Below are 19,414 nucleotides of genomic sequence, written 5' to 3'. Positions count from 1 at the left end.
AAAAAAAAAAAAAAAATTAGTCAAAGTAATTTCACATTCTGTTCATCTATCTTTTCATTGAAAATAATTATTTAAAATTCCTTTATAAACAAATGTTAGAAAAGTCAATTTTCAATTGAAATGAAACAGAACTGAATAAAGATTAAAATGCATGAGCTTTGATAATGTAAATTGACAATTAGCAGAAAATTTTATGATATTCACTGTACTAGGACTTTCCATATTTTTTGATATGGCACATTAATATTACATTTAATTCTCACTAATTTGTATTAACACATGAAAATATAATCTGGACTAAACTGAAAACTAAAGTATCTTTAAGCTTGAAGGCATCAATTTTACAGGAAGTAAACTTTGGTACTCACATTATTCTATATAGAAGTCTTTTAAACCTGCTCTTTGAAATTTGTTTTAGTAACATTCTTATTTATAATTAGCAGTATATAATTTGTGTCTTTCAAAGTGCTAAAACTTTTGTATAAGCTAAATAAGTTTCAAAATAATTTTTTTAGATACTTAAATTATTCTCCTACTTATTTATTTTATATCAACTTTTCATTAAAATGTAATTTTCAGAAAACAAAATGCAAGACTTAAAGTGTATGGTTTAACAGGCTGTGACAGCTGGATACACCAATGTAACTACCAAACCAATCAAGAGACAGAAAATTTCTATCACTAAGAAAGTTGCCCTGTGACCCTCTGAGTCAATCTCCTCACCTCCCTAGCAGACAGCCATGAATCAAATCTGTCTCTATCACTATGGATTAAATTTTCCTCGTTTTGAACTTAATACAAATGAAATCATTTGGGTTTTGGGTTTTTTTCTTTCTTTTGTTCAACACAAGTTTAGAGCCACTCCTGAGTCAGAGCTTATGGTGACCTGGGCTGGAGAGTCAGTTGTTCCTTAAGGAAAAGTGATTAACATAAAGAATTCTGTATTATCAGTTCTTTGATTTTAATTGCTGAGTAATATTCTTCTGTATATTTATATACAGCACATTTGTTTATGCATTCACCTACTGGTGGACATTTTATTTACCTTCTCAGCTTTTGACTACCATGAATTCACTTGCCCTAAACATTTGTAGACAAGTCTTTCATCAACATATATCTTTATTTCTCCCGGTTAAATATTTAGGATTGAAATTGCTAGCTTACCCGGTAGTGACACTTAATATGTTTTAATCATTTTAGTGGGAATGAAGTGATATTCTCATTATGGTTTTAATTTGAATTTCCCTAACGACCAACGGTATTAAGCACCTTTTCGTATACTTACCAACCATTTGTATATTTTTTTCTGAAATGTCTGTTGGAACCTTTTCTCCATATTTAACTGGTTTGTTTTCCTTCATAGTGAATTTTAAACGTTCTTTTTCCTTTTTTTTTTTGAGTTGGAGTCTCACTGTCACCCAGACTGGAGTGCAGTGGCTGCTCCCAGCCACCGCAGCCTCGCCCTGCTGGGCTCCGGCGATCCTTCTGCCTCAGCCTTCCAAGTAGCTAGAATTAAAGGAACGTGCTACCATGCCCAGCTGATTTTTTGATTTATCGTAGAGATGAGCTCTCGCCGAGTTACCCAGGCGGGTCTCGAACCCGCGGGCTCAGACAATCCACTCACTTCAGCCTCCCAAGGCGCGAGATTACAGGCTGAGCCACTGAGCCTGGCTCTTTTTTTTTTTTTAATAGAGAAGAGGTCTCCCTTTGTCACCAGGACTGGAGTGTGGTGGTATATGATCATAGCTCACTGCTACCTTTAACTCCAGGGCTCAAACTATCCTCCTGCCTCAGTCTCCTGAATAGCTGGGATTACAGGCATATAACACCATGCCCAGCTCCTAAGCATTCTTACTAATACTTTTTTTTAAGGAAAGGTTATTCCAGTCCAGGTCAGCACAAGCTCTGAATCATGAGTGGGTCTAAATCCTCAGATGCAATTCTGAAACACTAGGCCTTGAATCAAAGGTAGTACTTGATGAAGAGGTAATTCTTGATGAAGATGAGATGACTAATCTGATATTTTAGGCTTCATTAAGATGTGCCATTTTCTAGCTGACCCAAAGGATCATTTTATTGTCCCGTTTAAAATCAGCATTTTATCATCTAGAAAAGGCTGCTTCAGTCTAGGCAAATCATGATGTGATTCTGCAATTGATAGCTAGCACAAGAACTGATTTGTTCGTTAAGAGGGAACACTTACAAAATACACAGCTTTCATCTTTTCTAATAAAGGTATTCACATATGATTAGTAGTAATAAGTAGTACCAGTGAGTACTATGAACAATATACATACTGCTTTCCTCTGAAAGGCATCAAAATAGATGGCTAGGCATTGTAGAAAAGGATGTACTTGACTTAGCTGTGATTTGATCAGATGTTCTTTGTTCAGACTGGCTTCTGAATTAGCAGCTGATGGTATAAGCAAAAAGTAAGTTGGAATGGTTTCCCTTTCTTGAGGATTTCTGGAAAAGCTTGTTGACTATTTGGTTGAGTACTGCAAAGAGAAATCAGGAATTGGAAAGTGGTCTGTCTTTGACTCCTTTTGTGTTCACATATCTGGGTCTATGATTGCCAGGTACAGAGGGCTTGGTTTGGAGATTGTGTGTAACTTTTCAGGATTAACAGTAGCATTGAGCTAGCTCATCCACAAGATTATCTGGTTTGGCATCAAACTTTCAACCAAAGTCTTCCTGTCTGTAAAGTGGACATAGTCTTTCTGCTCCCTATTCTCTGCTATTACCTCCATTTAGTAGTCCTCTCTATTTCTCTAAGTTAACATAGGATTTTTTTTACATCTTCAATCATTCAGTCAATACCTGGTCATAGGAATACATATGAAATTCATTTATTCTAAAGTATAAAAAAATACCAAAAATTGCCTAATATGCTACCGAGGTTAAAAACCAAAAATATACTTTCCCACCCGCTCAACCCTCCATCATTCCCCTGTATATTGAACAAGTCAGTAAAGGTTCAATAATAGATCAGTTAACTCACAAAAATTTGTTCAATACTTATCAATTTGGTGCTGGCATTATTGTGTGAAAAAAACAAACCTTGTCCATGCCCTTATAAAACTCAGTCTAGTAGTAAAGACCTTAAAAATAATTTAACATAAAGGATCAAATCATTATAAGTGTGTCTAATACTTCAAGATAAAAGACACAGTGTTGGAGAGCATATAAATGAAATGGCAGCACTAACTTAGAGGATCATGGAAGGTGCTTCTGTAAAGGGGTATTTTAGCTAAGACCTGAAGTTAAGGAATTAGTAAGACAGAAAGAGTAAAGAGGAACATCTTAGAGGAAAACATGTTCAAATATCCTCCAGGCTCTGGAATCCCCATGACCTCTTTCCATTTCCCTTACCACCATTTTTGCTCCTGTCTCTATTACTTTCTCCATAGATTACTACAATAGCCTTATTATCAGCCTACCCTATAAAATGTTGAACTATCTCTTCATATAGCATTGTGTAATGACATCATCTCTTTCTAAAAAATCTACAATGACTTTCCTAAAGAAAAATGACTTTTCAAGTTTCATATTTTTGGTGTGTTTCAATCTGAATCAAATTTAGTCATTTTTCATTATTTTCCTGCTACACTGATCTCTTCACTTTCTGCTCAATACAGTTGCATTCTGTGAATTGAGTGCCTTTTTCTCATTCATTTCATCCAAAATAAGTCTTTAAATTTCATGGAAAAGATGACTTATTGGCAAAATGTATAACAGATCACAAACGTCTTAGCAGAAACCATAAACATGTTTTAGATTTTAAAGGTAGTGGTTGCTTTCCAAATGACTACTTTGATGGATTTGTCATTTGGTTATGGAACGAACCAAAATGGAAATTTCTAATATGGAGAAGTTTATTAAACATTTCAGGTGAAATTCAATGTAATTTCTTTTTTTTTTTTTTCCCGAGTTGGAGTCTCACTCTGTCGCCCAGACTACTGGAGTGCAGTGGCCGCTCCTGGCCACCGCAGCCTCGACATGCTGGGCTCTGGCGATCCTTCCGCCTCAGCCTTCCGAGTAGCCGGAATTACAGGCATGCGCTACAATGCCCGGCTGATTTTTTTTATTTATTGTAGAGATGAGGTCTCACTGCCCAGGCGAGTCTCGAACCCGCAGGCTCAGGCAATCCACTCACCTCAGCCTCCCAAAGGCGTGGGATTACAGGCTGAGCCACCGAGCCCGGCTCAATGTAATTTCTACATCCAAATGTTTCCAGGAGAATTAGTCAATGGTTGCTAGTCCCGTTGTCTAAAATAATGGCCAGGCTGGGCATGGTGGCTCTCACACATGTAATCCCAGCATTTTGGGAGGACAAGGCAGGAGGATGGCTTGAGGCCAAGAGTTTGAGAGTAGCCTATGCAACATAGCTAGACTCAGTCACAATAAATAAATGAATAAATAAAATTTTTAATAAAACAAAATAAAATAATGTCCTAATATAGGTCAATGGGAAAATACATGAAGGACTTGCAAGAGCAAAATTTATTTAAAAGGCCTTTAATACATGTGATACATAAGGCCTTCTAATATGATCCTGAACCTAAGCTTAGCAATAAAATTTTAGAAACTATAGGAGTAGCCTCAGTTCAGAGCTCATAGAATGATTTCCTGTTGTTCATTGTCACATGCAGAATAGAAAGCCAGAAAAATTTCAGCATTACTGGCTAAAGAATTTCCAAAAGTGCTCTAAATCAATAGAAATATGCAGAGGCTTATTTGTTTTAAATGCAGAAAAAAAAATTGTTGTCTATCACTGTTAGATAAAGGAGTTTTGCTATAGCAAAAAAGTTAAGGGAACAAGATTCTTCCGAGCTGGTGGATAGCTGCTGTCCATAAATCCTGTATTTGCACTGAAGTTAAGCTATGTCACAGTCTACAGTCTCCTATATATCTGGATCACTTATGTTTTAATTTGGAAATTGTACAAAATAGTTTATAAATTTAAGTATTCTTGCTTAATATTTATAGAACCAAAACATATTTTAGAAAAAAAGACACAAACTTTTATTCCTAAGTGTGGAGTAACCAAGGTTGTATATAGAAATCCATACTTTTACCGGGCTCGGTGGCTCAGCCTGTAATCCCGCGCTTTGGGAGGCTGACGTGAGTGGATTGCCTGAGCCCGCGGGTTCGATACCCACCTGGGCAACTTGGCAAGACCTCATCTCTACAATAAATCAAAAATTAGCCGGACGTGGTAGCGCGCGCCTGTAGCTACTTGGAAGGCTGAGGCAGAAGGATTGCCAGAGCCTAGCAGGTCAAGGCTGCGGTGACCGGGAGCGGCCACTGCACTTCAGTCTGGGCGACAGAGTGAGACTCCAACTCAAAAAAAAAAAAAAAAAAGAAATCCATACTTTTAAATAACATCATGAGTGACATAAATGTGCATCAATATGCATACATTAATGACATTTCTGAAAATACAATCCTGGAAATTTAAGAGAACAGGGAGTTGCTGTTCAACAGGTATAAAGTTTCAGTTATGCAAGATGAATAAGCTCTAGAGATCCGCTTCACAACATCGTGCCTATAGTTAGCAATGCTATATTATGCACTTAAATTTGTTAAGGTTGTTAAGGAGTAGATCTTATGTTAAATGTTCTCACCACAATTTTTAAATTTGTAAAAAGAGAGCTGGTAAAAACTCCAACTAGCAAATAAAACTTTGCAATTCATATAATTTAAATGAATACATTTACTAAACCTGTCACACTATTTTATAAAGGATTTTTATTTAATTAAATGACACGCAGCATGAAAGCAAGACGACATATGCAGCAAACATGGCCCTAAAATTATTGTGTACTCTCAACTATTATTATGAACTATATTTTATGTGAAATGCACAAAGCCTATTATTTGAAGGAAGTCATTACTGAATCTTCCTGACAAGTGACAAGTTCCTTGTTAAATAATCACCACATACTTATTTTTCAAATGACTTTTAGAGTTGGGTCATTCTAAAGTAAAATATATATGTATTTATTTGTTAAAATGGTGTTCGATCAGTTTTTAATTTGTTTACAACATTAGAAGATTTTCTGCATTTATATTAAGAGAGTGAATAAAAAATTTGGGAATGTATTTGAGTTTCTAGCATGAGATTCTATATCACAGAAGCAAGAAAATTTAGGTCCAGAGTACAGATGTTTAGTTATAAGTGTAGGCATTAAGTTGTCAGTCTCTATAATGATTCTGTCACACTCTGACCATGTGACCTGGAAGAGTTAGTTAACTATCCTATATCTCAGTTGCCACATTAGTAAAATGGGCAGTAAAAACAACATGTATAACATAGATGTTTGTGGGGATAAATAAAATAGTATAGGTAAAGTATAGAGGATACTGCTGGGCACAAGGGATTGCCCAATAAATATTAGCTATAATCCAATTTATTGCCATCCTCATAGAAATACAGATTTTCAAAATTTCCTCCTGTGAAAAGAAGGCCCACTGAAATGGCACTGTCATTTCCTAGATTTTGAAATAATAAATTTTTTTTTTAAATGACGATTTTTGTTTTCTCTTTTGTTTTGCTTAACTTTCCTGAATCACTGATGGAAAAAACAAACAAACATCAAAAAACAACAACAACAAAAAAAAAAAACGTTATGCCTTGACAGTGGAGATTTTTTTAAATTTTTTTCTCTAATGTGTGAAGAGACCTAAAATGTCCCTGGTAACCTGTAAAGCACCAACTATATTTCCTGTTTACTAATCATATCTGTTAATACAGTATTTTATTTCTGAACCAAAAAGGCAGATACAAGTTATAGGTAAAGGTCAAGAGTTTTGAATAACTCATGATGGTGAATAACCTGTCTTTTCTTTACACTTTCAACAAAATTGGTTACTAATGTAGATGCCATTGTGTTTCTTGTCTGTTCTCCTAAGTCAGGTATACCATAAGGCAGCAAAGACACCGGTTTTAAGAAGCCAAGCACCAGGGTGAGGAAATGCTTACTGTCTGCTTGCTCTGTTAGCAGCAAACTACATGGGGAAGTCATCTTCTGGCTCACCCGGAGGAAAGAACCCCGGCATTGCCACAGCTGTCACCGGCCTATTCTGTTTCCCAAGCAGAAATCAGAATTGAATGAGAACCAGTATAGAGACCTTCTTACCCACCTGTGACTAAATAAGCCAAATGAATAGCAAAGAGGCAGATGGCCCTGGTGTTAATGAGGTTTTTGCAAGCCCACAATTTTGTTGAAATGAAATTTCACCACCTCAGTGTTCAGTACAAAATTGTACTAACTGAACACTCCAACACTTTTCTCCACAATGGGAACAATTAATCTCATGAAGCTTCATTGTCAGAGGACAGCCTTCAAGTCCAAGAGTGTTTGAGCTAGTCTTGAATATTGTAATAGACTGGGTTTGCTATTACAATATCCTTTCTTCTCAGACATTGATCGCCTCAAGTATAGTTTTTCTAGCAGTTTATTCCTAATTCAATAGCCTGCCTATAGTTGTCTTAAAGTTGAATGATTACACTTGTAGGTGTTTTCTTTATACCTTCACCCATATGTCTAAGTATTGTTCTGATTAGACCTCCTGCTTTAAAATTTGTCAATTCACTCAGGCATCAGTCACCCTGTATTCTGTACTCTTCCTAGTATTTGAGTCCTTTGGAATTGCTACTAACCATATCAATTACCCTTCTACATTTCCATTTCTATCTTTTTTGGCAGCTTGACCTCAATTTCTTTCTCCTCCTCCTCATTTTCAGCATATTTCTATTGCACTTCTGGCCAATTTCCATAGCATAACATTTTCTTCCTGCTGTAGCTAAATCTAAATCTGCAGCTGTTTTAATATGGCATCTGTGGTTAATTTTTGGTACAATATTGTGCATATTGAATGACAGTAATACCCAATGCTACTGCAATATTATGTAAGATTTCAAATGAATAGAACCTATTAACTTACTGTAAACCCATGCATTATGAATATGGCATGGCACATACCTGCACTATATAGTACGTGCATAGAGAAAACTGCAGGTTCTTCAACTACTTAAGAAGTGAGGACCTTGCATCACCTTCCTGCTACTGCAGTGTTCTATAATTTTCCCACTTACTTGCTCCCAAAGTAGCATCAAAAGAACAAAGAGAAGATGAAATCCACATGAAGCTTCGAATGGTTGCCTATTTGGCTCAGCTATCTGTTCATTTTTCTAGGTTATGAGATTGCTTTTGGTGACATTTGACAATGTGAGAACACTTCCCTCTACCTTTAATGATGAGACAAGGGACTCCATACACATAATATTAGATAGATGAGAATTCAGTGAAAAGGAATAAGCCAACAATATACTTGGGTAGACTAAAATCTTGAAATAAATACATTTGCATTCTGGCAGTTTAAACAGCAGAGTTATTTGGAAGAGTGGCACTGAAGAGAATGAGACCCTTTAAGGGCAGCCAAGAGCTAGATTTTGCTAGTTAAGCATTTAAAGTGAAACAGAGGCCAATTGGAAGCATCGTTTTGTACTGGCAAAAAAGCAACACAGGCTTTGGAGTCAAACAGAATTAGTTTCAAATGCCAGCCTTGCCCCTCAATAGTTGAATGACTCAAGCAAGTTTCTTAACCTCTCTAAATCTGTTTTTTCACCTGTAACCAGGAATATTGCATCGCTTACATGCTTCTTGAAAAGATGTTTTGATATTAAGCACCCGGGACCTTAGGACAATGTCTAACTTATAGCAGTGACTTCAATTTTTAAAATGTGGCATACAAACATAATTATAGCAGGGGTTGGCAGGAAGATGTACAAACTGTTTTCTTAAGAATGAGAGAGAAGTTGCTGAAATTAAAGAAAGACAATTAAAATAGGAAAAAAGTGTTCACCTAGTGAGGTTATAAAAAAAATAGAATGAAAGAGATCCATGAATAGACAAGGTCAGACAGCAGAAGACAAGCTAGCTAAGGTAAGATAAGCTATGGCAGAAAATAAAAGGAGAGAGAAGAGAAAAAGTAGCAATTAGATTAAAATGCCAGAACAAAGGTGTAAATGGAGCCATGCCTTTCCAGTAGGACGTTAGAAGAATATTAGGGACCATAAAAAAGAAGCTGAAGTCCTTCAACTGACCTGGGCGGGAATAAGGATAGAGAGAAAGCATAAGACCCCAGCAAGACAATGTAAGCTACATCTTAAACAGTCTGTCTGCAAAGGGCTTGAGCCTTCCAGTTTGACGGCGCCCTTGGCTCAGGCAGTGCTAAAGGAAGTGCGCTAATGAGCAGAAGGGCACAGTGCTGAGAGCAGCGACTGCCGAGCTTACTGGTCAAGCAGGGATTTTTTCATTTCATAAATCAATTACAATGTGCTATATTGATTTCACAAAGTCAGCAGGACTTAAAAAGTTAATGAGCAAAATATTTTTTTATTATTTTTGAAAACACTGCAGTGTGTACAGCTTAGCACATTCGGCAGAAAGACAAATGGAGGCTTTGGCAGCCATAGATTTCGTTCCATCCTAGCCTCCCCACATTTCTCATCTCTGCATCAGCAAAGACTCTGAAGCTGGCATTAGACCCTGGTGCATTATGCCAACAAAATCTCTCCCTGGTATCTGAAACAGGGGCAGCCACAACTAATGTGTCTGTGTTTAGGCGCTAGTGAGTTTTGTACGGGTGCCCAGGCATCTCCAGATGGAGCAAACAAGGAAAGAAATGAGAAACCCACCTGACCCACAATATAAAATGCAGCGGGACTGAATTTGTGATTGTGGTTTTTGATAAGTAGTTACAGTACTCTTCTTTCAAACTGTAGTAGCCTCTAAACTGGAATTCTTATTGAACGATTTATTTTGGACAATACCGAAAATGAGAAAATTGCTAAAGGGTCTATTGTGCCAATCAACCCCTGTTCCAATGCCAAGAGCATTAGAAATACACCTCAGGTGGAAGGAGGCATAGATAGTTTAGACTTTCACCATAGTAAAAAGAAGTTATCCCATGCATACGTACAGTTTCTAGGGGAAAGTGCAGAGGGGCGGGGGGATAAATATATCCTGCTAGCATTTTACTGTTAAAACTTACTGCCTGTTAAAAAAATAAACTACTCTTGGAATGTTTCAAATAATAACTAATATTTGAGTACTTACTAGGTGCTAGACTTTTTACCAAGTCCTTTGCATGCAATGGTAGGCACTATGATTACCTCAATTTTATAGTTGATGGTAACTGAGGCTTAGATAGGCTAAATTCTCCCTGAGTGCCACACAGTAATTTACAGTCTTAAATCCCATCTCTTTACACTCGAGCCTGTGTTCTCAAGCATTTATACCATCAGCAAATATGCATTAAGCACCTAACACATGCCAGGCACTATTATAGGTCCTATCCACTACTGAAACCATTTTTAAGATGAAGATAATGTATTTACTAGAAATGAAAATATTTTTGGAAGTAATGACATTCTTTCAGAATGTGATTTCACTTATTGTCAGAATAGAAAGACAAACATCCAGACGATAGTTGATCAACTTGCTAAAGGAAGACCAAGAGAATAGCAAATATTATTATGAATAAGAGAATATAACAAATTAGAGGAATGAATAAGAGGATAGGGGAATAGAAGTCTAAGGAGTTAATTTCTTTTTGCATGGAGGAGGCAGATAAAACTGACAAAATGTAAACACAAGAGAAAAGGGGATAACTAAAAGTAATGCTAAGGAAATAAAACATGTGTTTCTTACAAACAAAAGAAAGCAATGAAGATAGATTTGAAAAATTTTTAATTTCCATATAAATTTAATCTTCAAATTACTTCTCAATGAGTTGATTTTGTTTAATATTATTAGGACAAATAGTAAATATAGCCTGCAGATGTTTTACTCTATAAATTATTTACTTTGTATTTATTGTATACTTTTTCTTTTGTTATAATATTTAAATGACTTAAGAAGATGTGCTACAAATAAAAATAAAAATGTAAATAATTTATTTTGGATAATTTTCCTTCTACTTCTCACAAAACTCACAAATTAAGCAGAATTAGGTAAAGACACACCACACAAATACTATCTTTTACTGATACATTTTTTCTTGCATTGTTTTTTGTGACTGTTTTTTAAGCACATACAACATGGACATTAACACAAGGTAGGAGATCTGGAACCTACATAGATATCACCATTACTTCTTACAACTCCTCTCTCTTCTTCATTATATGTAAGCCAAATCTTTCAGTTCTACAAACATACAGAGCTCATTACTGCATTAGTTTTTTGATTTTTTTTTGTCTCAGATGTTTCCTTGTCTAGAATGTTCTTCCCTAGAGTACTCCTCATGGCTGCCTACTGTAAGACATATCTATGAATCATGGAGGTCTTTCCTAACCACCTTTATCAATCATGGGTGAGTAGAAAACAAATGATGCACTAATATAGTTTGATTAATAAAGAAACAGCTTGTTATAGTAATCTAGTTATTATTTACTATCATAAAGGCTAAAGAAACATTTATGATGGCAGATATATGCAATATCCTGGTACTACAAGAATCAAAGAGTATGGTTACCACAGCTGAGAAGTTAAGAGTAGAAGCAGTTCCTACAGCTCAGAACATGAAAATATATGGAGACTGTTCCCAACATAGCATGGTCTTAAGTAGAAAAAAAAACTCACTGCCAATCAGTGAGAACCTGGGCGGTTAGAATCCAGGAGAATATGTACCCAGCTCTCACCCTACCCTAGTTCTCATGTCCTCTACCAACGGTTCCCATTGGTCAAATACAATCAAAGGCCAGCGGCAAGGCAACCCAATAACACAGTCCATAAAGGTCAGCCTTCTGAAGTATAAAGCAGAGTGGAAAAGGGCAAAGAACCGATCAGAAGGAGCAAACAAAAATAATCAGCACACCACCCAATCTGATTATACCTAGTCTCTTCCTACCACATTACCTTATTTTAATTCTTTGCACTGGGCTTACAATTCTGATATTTTATTTTTAGTTTGTGTATTTGTTTCACTAACTGTAAATTCTGTCTGTCTTGTTCATCAGTATGTCCCAGATTAAGTCAGTGCTGGCATACATATAATTTAGGTCCTAAATTATTATTTGTTGAATTGATTGGATTAGCAGGACTTCTGTGATAAAAAGTTACATTGAAAAACCTGGTCACTCATGAGGAAATACTCTGTACTTTGTAGGAAAACAATACAAAATGATATCTCATTTTACCTGATGAGAATTTTTGAATGAATCAGTCATAGTCAACTATAAGTTGTAAGCCAGCTTTTACAACTTTGTGGCTATCAGGTTGATCACTTTAATTTACTATATCTACCAAGTGGAGATCATACTCCCTATTCAGAGATAACATGGCAGTTAAATGGCACATAATATTCATTTCCTCATCTATTAATCTATTCATTTAACAAATATTAATTGAATATCTACTATGGTATTATACTAGACAATTGGGATACAGTAGTGAGACAAATAGCCAAAATTAATTGTCCTCATGAAGTTTGCATTTGAGGAAGGGGTCAGGGTCAGGTGGTCAGAATAGACTTCACTAATAAGCCATATAAGAGCAAAGGTGTGAAAAAAGCAAGGAAACCAAGCAGATATCTAGAAGATGGTCTGGAAAGAAAAATTCCAAATGCAAAAAAACATGGGATCCTTTTAGCATTTTAGGGGATAATCTGCAGTAAAATGTGCAACTTGTGAGCAGTAGACACAAGGAAGGACGAATTACAGAGGGGAGCAGAGTGTGTTTGAGGATTCAGTTTTTCCTCTGAATTAGAACAGTAGCCATGTTGTGACACATGACATGATCTGACTCACAGTTTAACAGAGGAAAAAAGCAGGATTACAGAGACGGTTATAAGAGTATGACGATAATTTGATAAGCAATCAGAATCTGTGGTCTTATTTTTGAAAATAGAAGTGAAACAATTTCCTGATGTTAGAATGTGTAACTGAAGAATCAGAAAGGAGTCAAGGATGATGTTGAGGTTTTGGTCTGATTAATCAAGGATGCTTAGAAAGGCTTTGTTTGCTGTTTAATTTTTCTCCTTGACTCTAAAAAAAAAAGACATTCATCCAGTTATTATTTACTTCATTGCCATGAAAACTTATCCAGCTATTACTGCCTCCTTGCTATGAATCATTGAGAAAATGGCTACTCCTTAAGCTTTGTGAAGTTAACTTTGGAACACCATTTTTCATTCAAAGACTTACAACTACACTTTAAACAAACAGTACTGAACATAAAGTAAGACAATGGCAAAATAAAAATTATGAAACTATTTCATTCTTATAAATTTGGCTCATGATATCTAAATGTGGATAAATTTTACAGAGGTAATTTTTGATACAGAATTAAGATTTAACCAGTGACTTTATGATTTAATTTTGTATACAACAAATTAAACTAATTCCTTTTTATGAAGAAGATTTTGAAAAATCAAATTTTCATATTAATCAAATGGTCTTTTAAATAAACATTTCCATCATATAAAATATTGGTTAAAAATTATAAAGAAGTAAAATACAATCATGTGCAATTAGCATTGAAGCTTTATTTAACATAATTTAGTCCTTTGGTTCAACACTTCATTGTCCTCTAGGACAGTAGAACCGATGAAGAAACACAGGCTTTGAAACAAAAACTAGATTCAAATTTCCAGTTCCTTTGTAACTTTCTGGCATCATAAACTTGGATCAGGTTCCCTAATCTTTTTACCCAAGTATCTTCATTTATTTTAAAATTATCCCCCAAATAATGCTACCTCATAGGGTCATTGAGAAGATTATATTGAAGTTTTTTGTTTGCTTGGATTATATCATTTGGAATTTACTAATTTAACAGAGATGATTATGAGCCAATACATGATTTTCTAGCTATGGCATAGATATTCGCTTAAAGTCTATATCATCTATTGCCACTCGGCAAACTCAGTCATTCTTACCAAGTTGAAAAGCTGTGACCCCTGAGTATTATGTGTTTTTATTTTGTGGTCAGTGTGACAATTTTATTCTAGTGGTAAATACATTTTTATACCAGCATGCAATGTTTCATAGCGTATGGTGAAGAAACTGATATTTTTATTATGATTTGCTATGTTACATCAGTAGTTCTGACTCCCAAAAACCAATCGTTCATGTTTAAAAACCTTTAAAACAGTCTGTAGTCTGATTAGGCCTCCTTTCAATGCTAGAAGCTAAACGGAGGTCACAGTTAAGAAGAAAGGAGTGCAATTTTATTCCCACTTAAGCTCTTTTGCTAATAAAAAAACTTGCACTGAATAGATAATTATCAACCACTTTTCTGAAACTCTGCCCTCCTCCCTGCTTCTCCCCTATACACACACTTAAATGACAGCATGTTTTCCTCTTCATTTTACCACTCATTGCAGGCTCATCTTTCTCTTCATTGCCTTACATATCAAGGTGCTTCCTAAGCTTTGGCCCTCAGTTATTTCTTTTATCAGTCTCATTACCTCTCATGGCAATCAAAAGAGTTTTATTCCTTCCCTGAATTTCCTGGACATTTTATCTGTTTCACTTTGATAGCTCTTGTCAAGCAGCTAGAAATGAAGAATCAGATAGAGATTTAGAGTAAAAACTCTGAAGTTTTTATGCTAGTATCTTTCCCCACCCCCAGATTTGGCCTAGCAGAGGCTCCTCCAAGGGTTCAACATTTAACTTTTGAATTAATCCACTATTATTTCAGAACATAATATAATAGCTCTCACACTATTAATCTGCACCAACTTTTCCCTAAAAGTTTGCAGAAACAAGCATTATGGCAGAGGAAAATTCAATGAATGTGAAATACTGTTTCAGAAACTTGTTTCCTGAGCGTGTATTTTTTGTATAACAGAATTAGACAACTTGAATGACTAAATTTACTTTTACTTCACTTGTAAAATAAAATGAGTGCTGCAAATGCCATACTATGGTTAGATTGTCATATATGTTTTGTAATGTAGAATTAGCCTGATACATGCATGAGCTGGTGACCATATTAGCTGAAAAACAAAAGGAGTAAAAAGATTTATATACATTTTGAAAGAGCCTTTTGTATGTAGGTGTGAATAGTTTATCTAACATAACAGAAAGGTTTTACAGAATAAGGCTACTTATTTAAATTTTAAAGGAGTTTACCTTTATATTGGTTTTTTGAGTGAATTTTCTTAGAATATTCATTTTCATGGCACAGAGGATTATCATATTTGGCTGCAGATCTGAGCGCATCCATAAAATAGAGTACTTTTATTACCCATTAGAATATAGATCTCAAAGAACAGAAATTATACTATATACTTTTAATGGCAGTAGGACTTAATGCAGTGCCTGGCAATTAGTGCTCAATAAATATTTGTTGAACTGAATTTAAAAATTGATTTAGTCATTTCAATACCTTAAGTTATACACACATTTTCAGCGTCACGTATATTATACAAAGAAAACACAACTATAAATGTTGCATAAAACAAATAGGAAGCTCATCTCAACGTGAGATGGATTGGGAAAGTCTTCATTTTCTTTATGATTCTGTATCTCAATCTTGTCAGTAGATTTTGTTATGCTATTATCAGATTGCTTCCCTTGCTCAATTGAATGTGCTTCATGAACTAACTCAAGTTCTCCTCCATGGTAAAAATAAGGAAGTGGAGTCAATCTGTCCCAATTTCTCCCAGTATCCACAGCAGCCACCGAGCATCATGTAGTGCTATGACTAGACAAGAGGACGCAGAAACTACAGCTCTGCCCTTTGAGGCTACCACAGTTCTTCTCTCTTATTCTGAAAAAACTACATCCTTGTTTCCATTTAAGTAAGAAAACATCCCAAAAGCTCAACCCACCTATTATTTTAAGATTTCAGGATATAAAAGATCAACCATAGAGTTGTTGAAAGTATTTTGTGTATGGAATGTATAATTACCACATTATTACAGAACTCCAGGGAGTATTTTTACATGGAACATTCCTAGATGTTTTTAGACATAGATAGTTAGAGAATCAAGAAAGAACTAAATGGAACTTTGTGACCAAAATCTGTCCTTTCACTAGCATTGTGAGCCCTTTATCAAGCCAGTTCCTGTAGACCAAATATAGTCTCTAGGTAACTTGCCTTGATCGGTATGGTAGTCAAAGTATTTATGCCTATAAATACTTAACACTTTTTGGGTAATCAATTGGTATGTATGGAACATTTTAGTGATAAAAGTATCTGCTAATGATTCAAGATTTTTGCTAGTGGCACAAGTCCTTCAAGGAGAATCTTCAGAAAATAATCTCTGACCTTGAAGAATAAATATTCTAAAATATAATACAGGAGTTTTGTACATGAACAGCACTTTAGGATTTTTCCATTTTTTCAAAATTGAATAAATTTTAAATGTTATCATGCCAAGTTATCTAAACTTTCATCCTTCGAATTAATATAATTTGAGGGAAGTTATTGGTATTTAAATGTATGCACATTACTTATCAAAAAATATTTATCTAAGGGCCAATGTCCAGAAATAATATTTTCTTTAAAAGGAATATTTTATCAACATCAATGGACTATCTCAGAAAATATATTAACACTAAATAACAGATAACACCATCATATTTTATATCAATCTCCATTTATTTTTATTTTAAAGTAGTTTAAAAGCACTTATTTAAATATTGTAAAATGACACTAACAAATAAGTATGAGGGAGGAACGCCTCAAAAACCCGAATTAGTTTTTGGAGGACAGGCCTTTTGTAGTACTAACTTCTTCCACTAGGTAAGTGTTCTAGGAACCCATTGGCATCGGTTACAACAGCTAAGATTGTTGTGAGAGGCTATCTTTGGCCTCAGTGAATTTTCTTGGAGATTCTTTCATCGTGTTTACCCATTTTATAATGGGTGATTTATGAACATACCTGCCCACATTGCACTGAGTGTTCAGCAGTTTTTGACTCTAAACACCATATCCCCCAAACCCCACTTTTAAACTGACTTGGAACTTCAACTGCATTCTCTCCAGCATCTTTTGGCCTCTCACTGTTATCTCAAACATGGAAGTTCAAAACTGAACTTTGCAACTCATCTCCACCATGAGCGCCTAGCCTGCATGAGACATTCTGGCTAAACTGATCTTTTTACAGCAACTAGAACACTGAAGTTATTTTTCATCCTTTTTGCTGCTATAAACCACTTTGCAGCAAACATTCTTGTATGTCCCCTTGGGTACTTCAACTATTTGGATATGGACTGCCTCAGTTTTACCAGATGTTGCCAATTGCTCTCCAAAGAACTAATATCAATTTATATTCCAACTAACAGTGAATGAAAGTTTCTGTTTCTGTACCCCCAGGCATTTCGTATTGTCATGGTTTACTTTTTAACATCTAATGGCTGCAAGATGTAATCTTATTATTAATTTAACTTTCATTTCCCTAATCACTAGTGAAGTTAAGCATCTTGTAATATGTTTATTTGTCCTTTGCTTCTTCTCTTCTTTAAATTGCTTGTTCATATCCTTCACCTATTTTATATTAGGCTGTTTGTTTGAGCCACCACTGCTGCTGACTGTAGCTCCTTTTCCACCTCCTCCTCATTTTCTTTATTCATTACTAGTAGTTCTTAATATTATCTAGATAAAATTCCTTTGTCCATTCCAGTTCTGTGCATTACAAATATCTTCTTCCAGTTTGTGACTTGTCTTCTGCACTGTTCATGGCAACCTTTTATCATACAGAAAAAAATTTTTTAAGATGGGTACAATTCAGGGTTAGGTATGCAAATGTTGATTATACAGATACCTTTGTTGATGAGGTGTATGTGTGCCCCTCCCTCCTCTATCAGTTTCCCTCAACTGCCAATCCCACTTCTCTCTCCCCTAGAAGTTTTCTACTACTGCCAATCCCTTTCTTATAGTATAATGATAATTGTTCAAGGTCTGATTATGAGTGAGAACATATGGTGCTATGTTCTTTGTTTCTGTGATAGATCACTGAGTATGATCAACTCTAAATCCAACCAAGTTGCTGTGAAGTCCATATGTTTGTCCTTCTTTATGACTGCATAATACTCCACTGTGTATATGTATCATATTTTTTTCATCCAGTCCAGCTTCAGTGGACAGCATGGTTGGTTCCATGATCTTGCTATTGTGAAGAGAGTTGCAACAAACATGCATATGCAGGTATCTTTTTTGTAGAATGATTTGAGTTCTTCCGAGTATATTCCCAATAGGGGAATTGCTAGGTCATATGGAAGGTCAATTTCTAGTTCTTTCAGAAATCACCACACCGTCTTTCAAAGAGGTTACAATAAATTTAAATTCTAATGTATTACATTTATCTGTCTTTTCATTTAACATTTAAAGCCCTGTTTGAAAAACTTTTACCCAAATTTATAGAAATATTTTCTTAATTTTATCACAATTTTAATATATTGTTGATTACATTTAAGTCTTTAATTGATCTGTTGTTTATATTTGTTCATAATGTAAAGCAGAAATCTAATTTTACTTTTTCCTTATGAATGCTTCTCATTTATTAATTAATTCACTCATCTCTCCTTCCCCAATTTTTTGCCTTCAAGGCCCTTATGAGTGAACACTGCTTAAAGCCTCTCTAATCTCTTCAATTTGATCATACTGCTTCAATTATTATAGCTTTATAATAAGTGGTTATATTGTTATTTAAGTTTTTACTGGTGCAAAACAAAACTTAGTGATTTTTTTCTTAAAAAATCATTATTTTCCATGAGTTTTGGGGACAACTATAAAACTCTGTTTCTTATAGTATGTGCCCAGACACTGGGACAAGATGAAATACAAAGTAGCCTCATTCACATTGGTGCTGACTGTCAGATGACAGCTCTGCTGGGGCTACCAACCAAAAGTCATTATTTTCCTCCATGTGGGTATCTCTCTGCAGCTATTTGGACTTGGGGTAGTGCACAACAGATTGAATCCAAGAAGGAACAACCCAAAAAGCAAAGGCAAAATTTCAGGTCTCTTAAGGTCTAGTCACAGAAGTCACTCAAAGGCACTTCTGCCTTATTCTAGTGGTCAAAGTAGACTTAAAGGAAGGAAAAATAGACTGCACCTCTTGATGGGGGAGTGGCAATTCCACATTACTTTTAAAAAGTACTTGGGAAGGAAAATAGTGTCGCGGCTATCTTTGGAAATAACAATTTATCGCATTTTGGCAGAGCAAGTCTTACCTTTTAATTATGCTTTGCACCATTATTCTGGATTTCTTTTCTTCAAACTATGAACCTATAAATTTGGGGGTAAACTTGTCCATTTAAATTTTCTAATGAGATTTTGTGTTAAGTTTCAGATAGCATTCATTCAACTAAATTTTTTTGTGCCTACTATGTCTTAGCACTACTGATGCATAGATGAGCAAAACAAACAAAACCCCTATCTCTCACTAAGCCTAT

Source organism: Carlito syrichta, unplaced genomic scaffold (genome assembly GCF_000164805.1).
Source record: "Carlito syrichta isolate Samal-C Ts95f unplaced genomic scaffold, Tarsius_syrichta-2.0.1 Scaffold309487, whole genome shotgun sequence".
Classification (NCBI taxonomy): domain Eukaryota; kingdom Metazoa; phylum Chordata; class Mammalia; order Primates; family Tarsiidae; genus Carlito; species Carlito syrichta.
The sequence above is the reverse complement of the archived record's forward strand: the minus strand, read 5'-3'. Positions refer to the sequence as shown.